This window comes from Bubalus kerabau, chromosome 7 (genome assembly GCF_029407905.1).
Source record: "Bubalus kerabau isolate K-KA32 ecotype Philippines breed swamp buffalo chromosome 7, PCC_UOA_SB_1v2, whole genome shotgun sequence".
Classification (NCBI taxonomy): domain Eukaryota; kingdom Metazoa; phylum Chordata; class Mammalia; order Artiodactyla; family Bovidae; genus Bubalus; species Bubalus kerabau.
In genome coordinates, this window is record NC_073630.1 from 36851032 (window position 1) to 36862395 (window position 11364).

Below are 11364 nucleotides of genomic sequence, written 5' to 3' on the forward strand. Positions count from 1 at the left end.
TCAACTAAAAATAAAAATTTGGTATAACAAAGGATATTCAAGCATTTTGGAAGTGAATGAAAAATTGCAACTTCAAATGATAAGAATTAAAAAGTATTCTGTAATATCCAAATTGTTTAGTTAAAATCAAATTAGGCCCTTGTATTCATCCCCAGTTCCTAATAATCCATTGACAAATAGATGAGGTGTCATGGCTTGTCAATAAAAATAGGTTCCATGAGGTAATGTGGCTTTTATGCAGATGAATAAAGTTTAATCCCTAGATATATTGGTAGAATTAGCAATTTATTAAAGTTTTTTTTCCCCACTAGAGTAGATTAAATGAAAGCTTACATGCACAGAAATGTGGGGAAAAAAAATTCAGGCTACACAATGAGGTCTTTTAGGGCGACTCAGCCTCCACTAGGGAACGATCCCAATTCTGAAGAAATGTTCTATGACTTCAATCATGGCCTGGATAAAATGGGGATGATGCAAAGTTTAATTGGAGTTATAAAAAAGAGACATAAATTTACTTCCTGCTGCTGTCTGCTATTCCTTCATACCAGAATAAGATAATAGACGATCTTAAAGAAAATAGAATAACAGTACCACCTGGCACTGAACATAATGTTCTGGAAAGAGAATTGAAAATATTTCCTTTTGATATATAGAGAAAATAAAAAACTAAACCAATATTTTATAGTAATACAGAAGATGTCCTAAGTATACTTCTATCAAATAAAAATAAACTAAGAAGTGGAACAAAACTCCATAACCAATATAAAAGAAATAACAAATTAAAAAAAAAAGTTTCTGTTGCAATTAAGGTGAAAAATGTTAGATTATGAAAGATTTCTTTCAGAGAAATTAAAGAGCATGATTGTTCACAAAATTTAAAAGCATAATATTTTTTAAATTCCCATGATTTATGCTACCATTTCAAATGCCATTTCCCAGTATAGCTTTGGGAGGATTCCTAAAGGAAAAGAAGAAAATGATGTAGAAATAATGGAATCTGCAGCTAGTTTGTGCATATCACAGAGAAATTAGAAGATAAAACTTGCATGTCCTAATCTTACCTCTAAACATAGAAGCCTGAGAAGAGATTTTATTTATTTATTTATTTATTTATTTTCTTTTACACCTTGTCACACCACCAATTGAAGCAAAACAACACAATAAGCTGCCGCTTCACCCAAAAGCGGTGTTTTCACTCTGCCCTTTCTTTTTTTTTTTTTTTTTTTTAAACGGCTCAGCGGGTCATCAGCAAAAGGCCCACTGAGTGCTTTTAAAAGGGTGTATTTATTTTTTAATAAGTAAGGAGATTGTAAAGTCTAGGAGTCTTTGCTTACACTCATGTTTCAGAGTTATAGTATGTTAATCAAATTTTATTTTTTGTTCTTTGCTGTGTGGTGCAGATAATACACAAGGGAAAGATCAATTATTTTTTAAAAAAATTATGCTCTAATTCCTTTGTACATTTAGGTAAAAAAGTATACAAATTATTATATGAAACATATCAAAATACAGTAGAGAGAAAACAGATTCATGTTAAAACTTGTTGGTAGAGGTAAAGAAAACATTTGCAAACAATTACAACTGCAAAATTAATGGATAGTTTTATATTTAAAAAGAAATGGAATTAACCAAGTGGAAGCTTATATTTGTGACATAAGATATACATAATATTTAATAACATACCATTACAAGATCAAGCATAAATAGTATCCTGGTGATTCCTATATATACTAAAAATAGATATTTAATAACAAAATTTCTTCCTCCCAAAAGACATTGCAACTGTAAATTCTTTCAAATTTTCAAGTAACAGATGATTTGAGACTTACAAAATTCTTCCAGAGAAAGAGGTAGAGGACATATTGCCCAGATAAATCCATAAAGCCATTATAATTTGGAAATATGTAAAACAAGTACACACACAAAAATCTCACAAATAAATATGCAGATTTCTCAACAAAATATTAAATTATAAAGTTATGCCACTATCAAATTCAGTATATTTCAAAATAAAAACTATAAATACCACTCTCCATTCAGGTAAATTATGAAAAATATGATTATAACAGATGCTGTAAGAACCTTTGGTCAAATTCCACCTCCATACTTTGAGAAAACTCCAGTGCTTCTGTTTAACACGGTATGGAAAGACATCATATGCAGTTTGATGCTGCCTTCACTATTTTATTTCAAAAGTCCTTTTCTGTTTTTAATCTGTTTTAATCTAGTATCTTATAGTTGATGAATGTGGCTTTGTAGGATACCTTACAGGATAATGAGTCCTCTTGTCTTTTCTTAGGTTTACTTGGCTCTAGATGACATCTCCTCTTTTTTCACAAATTTAGAGTAAACAATGTATTCAAATTTCCCAAAATTTCAATTAAAAATTTTATGAGGATTGAAATTCTTTATATTTATAAAGTAATTTGGATAAACTTGGCATCTTTATAGAGATTTGTCCCCCTACCCAACACCATAGAATGTTTATTTTGATAAAACTTTGGGTTTTTATTAAAGGTTTAATTTTTTTCAAGAGTGCACTTGTGTATTTTTGTTGAATTCATTGATTTTTAAATTAAATTTTTATTGCTGTCATTTGTTTCTTCATTGCTAAGCTGTGTCCAATTCTTTTGCAAGTCCATGGAATGTAGCCCACAGGCTCCTCTGTCCATGGGATTTCCCAGGCAAAAATATTGGAGTGGGTTGCCATTTCCTTCTCCAGGTATCTTCCCGACCCAGGGATCTAAGGCACATCTCCTGCATAGGGAGAGCATTTCTTTACCACTGGGCTACCTGGAAAGCTCATTACTGTTGTTAGTAGTACATTAATTTTCTGGTTTTTTCTAGTATTCTAATTATCATAGAGACTTTTTTGTCATTTTCAATATATTTTGAGAAATGACTACCTTTATTAAGTATTACTAGGTTTAACAGTTATTTGATTTTTAAATTTTGATTCTTCTACACTCTTTATATTCTTCTAGACTCTATATATTTATATTTCCATATCTCTTTATATTTTATTGTTTCTTTCCATCTTAATTTATCCTTCATACTAGAGCCAACACAATTACATTTTAAATGTATGAGTCCTAGGGTCAATTACTTTTAATCTCAAAACTCAACTAGAAGAGAAAATACTTCAATGGCAATAGTAACACACAGATGGTGGGTTTCCATATTGGTAAAATTGTTTGGAAAATAAAGTAGCATTACCTTTAAAGTTGAGCATTATAGATTTCTATTAGAAGTAATTCTATTTCCAAGTGTGTTGAAAATTCAAGTATATAATACAAGAGATGTCTGAAAGACTGTTCAATCACAACACTGTAGGAATAAAAACAAAAAAAATCTCAAGAAACTTCCATTTTGAGAAGAATAGATAATGGAATATTTACATAGTTAAATATTAGTATTTATTAAAATAAAATAAACTTCAATTTGGGTATATATTTAGATATATTATTCATAAAAAAACCCCAAAAGACTATATAAAGTATGATGTTATTGTATGGCACAAATATATCAAACCAAAATGTACTTCCTTTCTTGGAGTGTAACTGTTTATTATAATATTACACTTAAAAAGTAAAGGAAGAGAAAACAGTACAGTGAATTAAGTGCAATGTCAGTATACATCAGGGTTTATAATTAGATACGTGCTATATTTATTATTATGCTAGTTTAGATATTGAATCTATTTAACACATCAGTATGTGACATACATTTTGCATGTAGGAAATACTCCATTAAATAATATAGGGTTAATGTCAACTTCTTTTATAATACCTGAGAAAAGGAATGATATAAGCATCTGAATGCAGAGTTCCAAAGAATAGCAAGGAGAGATAAGAAAGCCTTCCTCAGCGATCAATGCAAAGAAATAGAGGAAAACAACAGAATGGGAAAGACTAGAGATCTCTTCAAGAAAATTAGAGATACCAAGGGAACATTTCATGCAAAGATGGGCTCGATAAAAGACAGAAATGGTATGGACCTAACAGAAGCAGAAGATTTTAAGAAGAGGTGGCAAGAATACTCAGAAGAACTGTACAAAAAAGATCTTCACGACCAAGATAATCACGATGGTATGATCACTCACCTAGAGCCAGACATCCTGGAATGTGAAGTCAAGTGGGCCTTAGAAAGCATCACTACGAGCAAAGCTAGTGGAGGTGATGGAATTCCAGTTGAGCTATTTCAAATCCTGAAAGATGATGCTGTGAAAGTGCTGCACTCAATATGCCAGCAAATTTGGAAAACTCAGCAGTGGCCACAGGACTAGAAAAGGTCAGGTTTCATTCCAATCCCAAACAAAGGCAATGCCAAAGAATGCACAAATGACTGCACAATTGCACTCATGTCACACACTAGTAAAGTAATGCTCAAAATTCTCCAAGCCAGGCTTCAGCAGTACGTGAACCATGAACTTCCTTATGTTCAAGCTGGTTTTAGAAAAGGCAGAGGAACCAGAGATCAAATTGCCAACATCCACTGGATCATGGAAAAAGCAAGAGAGTTCCAGAAAAGCATCTATTTCTGCTTTATTGACTATGCCAAAGCCTTTGACTGTGTGGATCACAATAAACTGGAAAATTCTGAAAGAGATGGGAATACCAGACCACCTGACCTGCCTCTTGAGAAACCTATATGCAGGTCAGGAAGCAACAGTTAGAACTGGACATGGAACAACAGACTGGATCCAAATAGGAAAAGGAGTACATCAAGGCTATATATTGTCACCCTGGTTATTTAACTTACATGCAGAGTACATCATGAGAAACGCTGGGCTGGAAGAAGCACAAGCTGGAATCAAGATTGCTGGGAGAAATATCAATAACCTCAGATATGCAGATGACACCACCCTTAATGCAGAAAATTAAGAGGAACTAAAAAGCCTCTTGATGAAAGTGAAAGTGGAGAGTGAAAAAGTTGGCTTAAAGCTCAACATTCAGAAAACGAAGATCATGGCATCTTCATGAAACAGTGGAAACAGTGTCAGACTTTATTTTTTTGAGCTCCAAAATCACTGCAGATGGTAATTGCAGCCATGAAATTAAAAGACGCTTACTTCTTGGAAGAAAAGTTATGACCAACCTAGATAGCATATTGAAAAGCAGAGACATTACTTTGCCAACAGAGGTCCGTCCTGTCAAGGCTATGGTTTTTCCAGTGGTCATGTATGGATGTGAGAGTTGGACTGTGAAGAAAGTTGAGCGCTGAAGAATTGATGCTTTTGAACTGTGGTGTTGGAGAAGACTCTTGAGAGTCCCTTGGACTTCAAGGAGATCCAACCACTCATTTCTAAAGGAGATCAACCCTGGGTGTTCTTTGGAAGGAATGATGCTAAAGTGGAAACTCCAGTACTTTGGCTACCTCATGCGAAGAGTTGACTCATTGGAAAAGACTCTGATGCTGGGAGGGATTGGGGGCAGGGAGAGAAGGGGACGACGACAGAGGATGAGATGGCTGGATGGCATCACCGACTCCATGGACTTGAGTTTGCGTGAACTCCGGGATATGGTTATGGACAGGGAGGCCTGGCGTGCTGCGATTTATGGGGTCACAAAGAGTCGGACACGACTGAGCGACTGAATTGAACAGAACTGAATTGATTCCCCTCACTGTAACGGGCATTGGCTTCTGGTAAGAAAAAGTTGGAATACTGAGGAAGATGATAAAACTGAAAATTTAACACTGGGAAATGACCTGTATAAAGCTTTTGTCTTAAGACTTTAGAAATTTTTATATTTTTTATCACTTATTTTCCCCTGGTGGTCAAGGAGTGTGAGACTCCAGGTGGAGAGGCCTGGCAAGTATGTAAAATCTGTTCCTGATAAAAAAAAAAGATTTTCCTGGAGGTTGTAGCCCTTAAGAACCACATCTAAGGTCTTGTAGGATTAATTCCCTCAACAGAAATTGTTTTGTCCAATTACTTCTGGAAGTGAATTAATCCCTTTCCATATGTTAAAAAGATTTTATATAATTTGCCCATGTCTTTTAGTCAAATTTTATCACCTTTTGATGACTGTATATTAGAATTTGTCACAATATAATTACTTTGTAATATAATTATTTTCTTATAAACTTACTATTTATGTTCTTTTTCCTGAAGGAGTATTGAAATTTCATAAGCACAAGGATCTTCATTATTTTAACTATATCTTAAAGAGTAATGTCTGTCCTCTTTCCTCCCAGTAGACTTTCAACTTATATTTCTCAAAGAGGGAGCAAATCATGTGTTTTGCAAACTAATTTCATTAAATGATTAATAAAAGTTTTGCCCATAGTATTGTAGTTGTCAAGCATAATATGTAGATAGTATTATTACAAATCTGCACATTCCCAAGAGTTTCTCACCCTCTTATTTAACTCTTCCTCATTTTATTCCAAAGTCTTTAAGTCTCTGCACATTGGTTTTTTCTCATTTTTTTTTCCAGGATTATTGTTCAGTTCATGTCTATACTTACATTGTGACTAGATGAATGAAATAATAAATTAATAACTAGATGAGTGTATGCCTACAGGTTAACCACATTTAGTTACTTCCTAATATTTTTTTGAAAATTCTTTTAATTAAAATATTCTTAGTTATATGATTTGAGTAATATAAAAACATAGTCTTAGAAAATTAATGTATACAGTTTTACCAATTGTAGCATAAGTGCAAGAATTCTGACAACAAATTAGTGCATTACCTAAATCATCTCAAAAGTCAGTTAAATAAAACATTCAGATTAAATTACATTGTTTTACAAACTAACATGCTGATCAACAACAATAGCAGAATAAAACCTATCATGGATTTAATCTCTGAGCATTGTTTAGTTGGGCTTCCCTGGTAGCTCAGATGGTAAAGCATCCCTCTGCAATGTGGGAAACCTGGGTTCCATCCCTGGGTTGGGAAGATCCCCTAGAGGAGGGCAGGCAACCCACTCCAGTATTCTTGCCTGGAGAATCCCCATGGACAGAGAAGCCTGGTGGGCTACAGTCCATGGGGTCACAAAGAGTCGGACACAACTGAGCAACTAAGCACAGCACAGCACATTGTTTTGTTAACATACTAATTAATGTGTGTATTTTCATACATCATTCAGAGCAGATGTGTATGCAAAAATAATTTTTCATGAATTTTTTGAATAAATAAAAGTCATGAATTTTTAATATTTTAGAACCTTCTTATAGAATTTCAACTTTATAGGATTAGGTATTTAGTTTGTTTCCTTCATGAATACAGTGAAGCTCTGCCTACCACATTGTTTAACAAGGAGTGAAGGTAATGGCAACCCACTCCAGTTCTCTTGCCTGGAGAACCCCATGGACGGAGGAGCCTGGTAGGCTACAATCCATGGGGTCGCTAAGAGTCGGACACGACTGAGCGACTTCACTTTCACTTTTCACTTTCATGCATTGGAGAAGGAAATAGCAACCCACTCCAGTATTCTTGCCTGGAGAATCCCAGGGACAGAGGAGCCTGTTGGGCTGCCATCTATGGGGTCGCACAGAGTCAGACACGATTGATGTGACACAGCAGCAACAGCTTACTTGATAAATACTGGTTGAAAGAATGTAAAAATGTCAACCAAAAGAAAAAAAGATGCAAAGAATTATAACAAATGTAAGCCAATATATATAGGAGTGTTTTGAGAATTTAATGCAATAACTTGGTACTTGTCTGTATGGAATAATGGTAAAGATGAGAAAAATGATGATGGCATAGGGACCTTGCTTATAGTAACCTTGCTTTAACCAAATGCAACATTATTATCCTAAGCAAAATAAAAATGCATTAGTAATCTGATAATTACATATATCGTCCAATAGGTATTATAGAGATTCATAAAAATGTGCTCTCATGAAATTTATGACAATTGGTAGATTTAAGTCATTCAAATGTATACAACATATATATTTGCTAAGACCTTAGTATGTGTCAGTCATTATGTTAAGTAATAGGAAAAATAAATTATCACATAATAAATACAGTTCCCGTATATATATATATATATAAGTTTAAAATACCAAGGGATGAAAAGTTATTCATGCAAATACATACAAAATCTCAACTGCTATAGATACTTCCTATACAAAATTTTGGACTTCCCAGGTAGTTCTAGTGGTAAAGAACCGGACTGCCAGTGCAGGAAATGTAAGAGAGGCAGGTTTGATCCCTGGATGGGGAAGATCCTCTGGAGGAGGGTGTGGCAACACTCCCAAGTATTGTTGCCTGGAGACTCCCATGAACAGAGGAGCAAGGCAGGCTATAGCCACAGTCCATTGGGTCACACAGAGTTGGACAGGACTGAAGCATCTTAGCACACGCACGCACGCACGAACACACACACACACACACACACACACGTAGATACTTCAAATAAAAATTGATTGTTATATGATGACCTGTAATGTACAATACAGATTTGAATGATATCAAACATTGCCTAGTATCATTTAATATTGAATATTGATTTGACCTGAAATTATGTTTAACTTTAGGTATTTGATATTTAATACATAAAAGGTAACAAGTAATTTAGGTCCATCATCTTTAACCATATTTTTTAAAGTGTATCAACCAACTAAATATTGAGATGACCTATTAGCAAAGGGAGAATATTCCCAATCTGGTTTTTACAAAGCAATCAAAGAGCTTAGCTTTTTTATTTTTTCCCCCTTTGAAGAAACAGTAAATAATCAAACTTCTGTAAAACACTGCAGAAATTATCTATCCACCAACCATCAAGTTGCTTAGGTTGCCACAGTGCATCTCACCTTCCAGAGACAGACAGGCTCTCTTTTTGAATAGCAGTGCAAATTGTCCTGGTGAAATTGTGTAGTATATAATAATAAACAGACATTTATTAGAAGAGAACTGCTGTAATCAACTACAGAATTTTGTATAAGAAAAATTTTGTTTCATTTTTGAAGATTAAATATATACCAATAGACTCATCATGACAGCCATTGCTAGAAGTTATATATGTATATCCTGGAGAGGGCATGGCAATCAACTCCAGTATTCTCACCTTGGAGATAGAGATAGAGGATGGATAGAGGAGCCTGGCAGGCTACACTCCATAGGGTTGCACAGAGTCAGACAGGACTGAAGTGACATAGCACTTACACATGCATATATGCATAAAAATACATTATATGCAAATACATATATGCAAAAAAATTCAAGAACATACTTTTAGAAAACAATAGTAAATATCTTTCCATTAATGTTCTAATAAGTATCATATCTACATCTGTGAAATTTTCATCATTACTCTCTCTATATATGTATGATTTCTCAAGGATATTGTGACATATATCGAGCTCTGAAACCTAATCAGATAGAAGTGTTTCGGTGAAGTATATTTCAGAAAACATATATGACAACTTAGCATTGTGATTTTAGACATTCCTTTGCAAAATAGTGTCTGATCTAATAGTGAATGGTACAGTTTCTTTTTATATTTTTAAAAGCAAGGCCCATAAATTTTTATTACTTATGTTGTATTTTATTATTTGGCACATTTAATATTTGAAATTAGAGTTGTCATAGATTTAGTTCAGTGTAATGCTTTATATTCTATGCTAATCTAGAAAATGTCATTTGAAGCCATTATTATTAATTATCCCCATCTATGTTCCTTTACAATATTTGAGTAATGAGCCGTTAACTATAGTGGCTCAGTGTCCCTGATTACTGAATAGTGCCTTGCTTTTAATGTAAATTGTTGCAACAAAATCAATGCCTCTTCTAATTAAATGAATTAATGGATTTGGGCACTAGAAAAAAAAATTGAAATGTATTACTTGTAAACTTTTCACAGCCCCATTTCAATAATGAATTATCTGATTAGCAGTGACAAAGGAAAAGTTCAAGGAGACTGCCTCGAAAGTAATCTGAGACATAAAAAAATCAACTCTTGTCACCTTTCTTTTCATGATTATTTTATATGACATTACAATTTAGGTAGAACACTAATACATTTTAAAATTATTTTAACTGCTTGGCTAAATTTAGTCCTTTATAGTGTCAAAATAATCAGGAATTTATTAATTTATCCATTCCTATTGCTGTTCATTTGATTTTGCAATTTAATTATTGTTATTATCTTAGTTACCTCAATGATACTGATAATGTTGTTATTGTTTAGTCACTTAAGTTGTGTCCAGCTCTTTTTCAACCCCATGGAACTGTAGCCCATGAGGCTTCTCAGTCCATGGGATTTCCCAGGCAACAATACTGGAATGGGTTGCCATTTCCTTTTCTAGGGGATCTTCCTGATGCAGGAATCAAACCTGCGTCTCCTGCATTGGCAGGCAGATTCATTACCACTGAGCCACCAGGGAAGATTGATGTTGATAATGTTGATACATTATTGAACTTATTTTTTTTTGTTTTTTGCATTTTACTTTCTTGGCCTCAAGAATTATATATAGAACTTAATTATTTCTAAAGATTTTGTAGTTTATACATTATCATTTTATATTCATTCAAGAATATGAATTTTCATCTTGTTTGTACAAATGATTGAATGTGAACATATTTAGGATATTATTTCTGAAGAATTAATATTGATGATGGAATTAGTTGATACCTAGCAGAATTCCAAATGTGATTCTTTGGGAGTAATGGTAAGGGAGTTCACTTCTTCTTTCCAGACCCAGATAGTCTCCCTACAGAGGATACAGAGACATAGAGGCCTATGATTCAGTAATCATAGTGCCATCTGGAGGACAGTATACTAACCTCATGGTGTACTACCTCCAAGCTGGGCCTTCAGAAGGTAATTTCAATGTACTAGTAGGGTAGGGTAGTTGTTTTTGGAAAGAGTGTATGCATATATACCTATAAATTCTGTGTATATATGTATTAAAAAAAAAAAACAGATATTTTAAAGCAGTTGGTTTTCTCTTTAGCCACTCCACTGTTCTTGCCTGGAGAATCCCAGGGACAGGGGAGCCTGGGTGGGCTGCCATCTCTGGGGTCGCACAGTCAGACACGACTGAAGCAACTTAGCAGCAGCAGCAGCAGTAGGGTAGTTGTTTTTGGAAAATATGTATGCATATATACCTATACATTCTGTATATATGTGTATTAAAAAAACTCTAATATTTTAAAGCAGTTGGTTTTCTCTTTATTTTGAAAAATAGGATTCATAATTAAATATTTAAGAAACTCTATAACTCAATAGTAAAAATTAAGTGAAAAGTGAAAGTGGCTCAGTAGTGTCTGACTCTTTGCATTCCCATGGACTATGGAGTCCATGGAATTCTCCAGGCCAGAATACTGAGGTGGATAGCCTTTCCCCTCTCCAGGGGATCTTCCCAATCTAGGCATTGAACACAGGTCTCCTGCATTGCAGACTG

The 11364-nt window shown here is 34.0% G+C and overlaps 1 non-coding gene across 1 annotated transcript; it reads right to left on the reverse strand.

Annotated features, from left to right (window-relative positions):
- Positions 1–1125: 1125 nt before the first annotated feature.
- Positions 1126–1280, reverse strand: LOC129658215 (small nucleolar RNA SNORA21). The gene has a single exon (XR_008717315.1). It is a non-coding gene; the product is annotated as a small nucleolar RNA SNORA21 (small nucleolar RNA).
- Positions 1281–11364: the final 10084 nt, after the last annotated feature.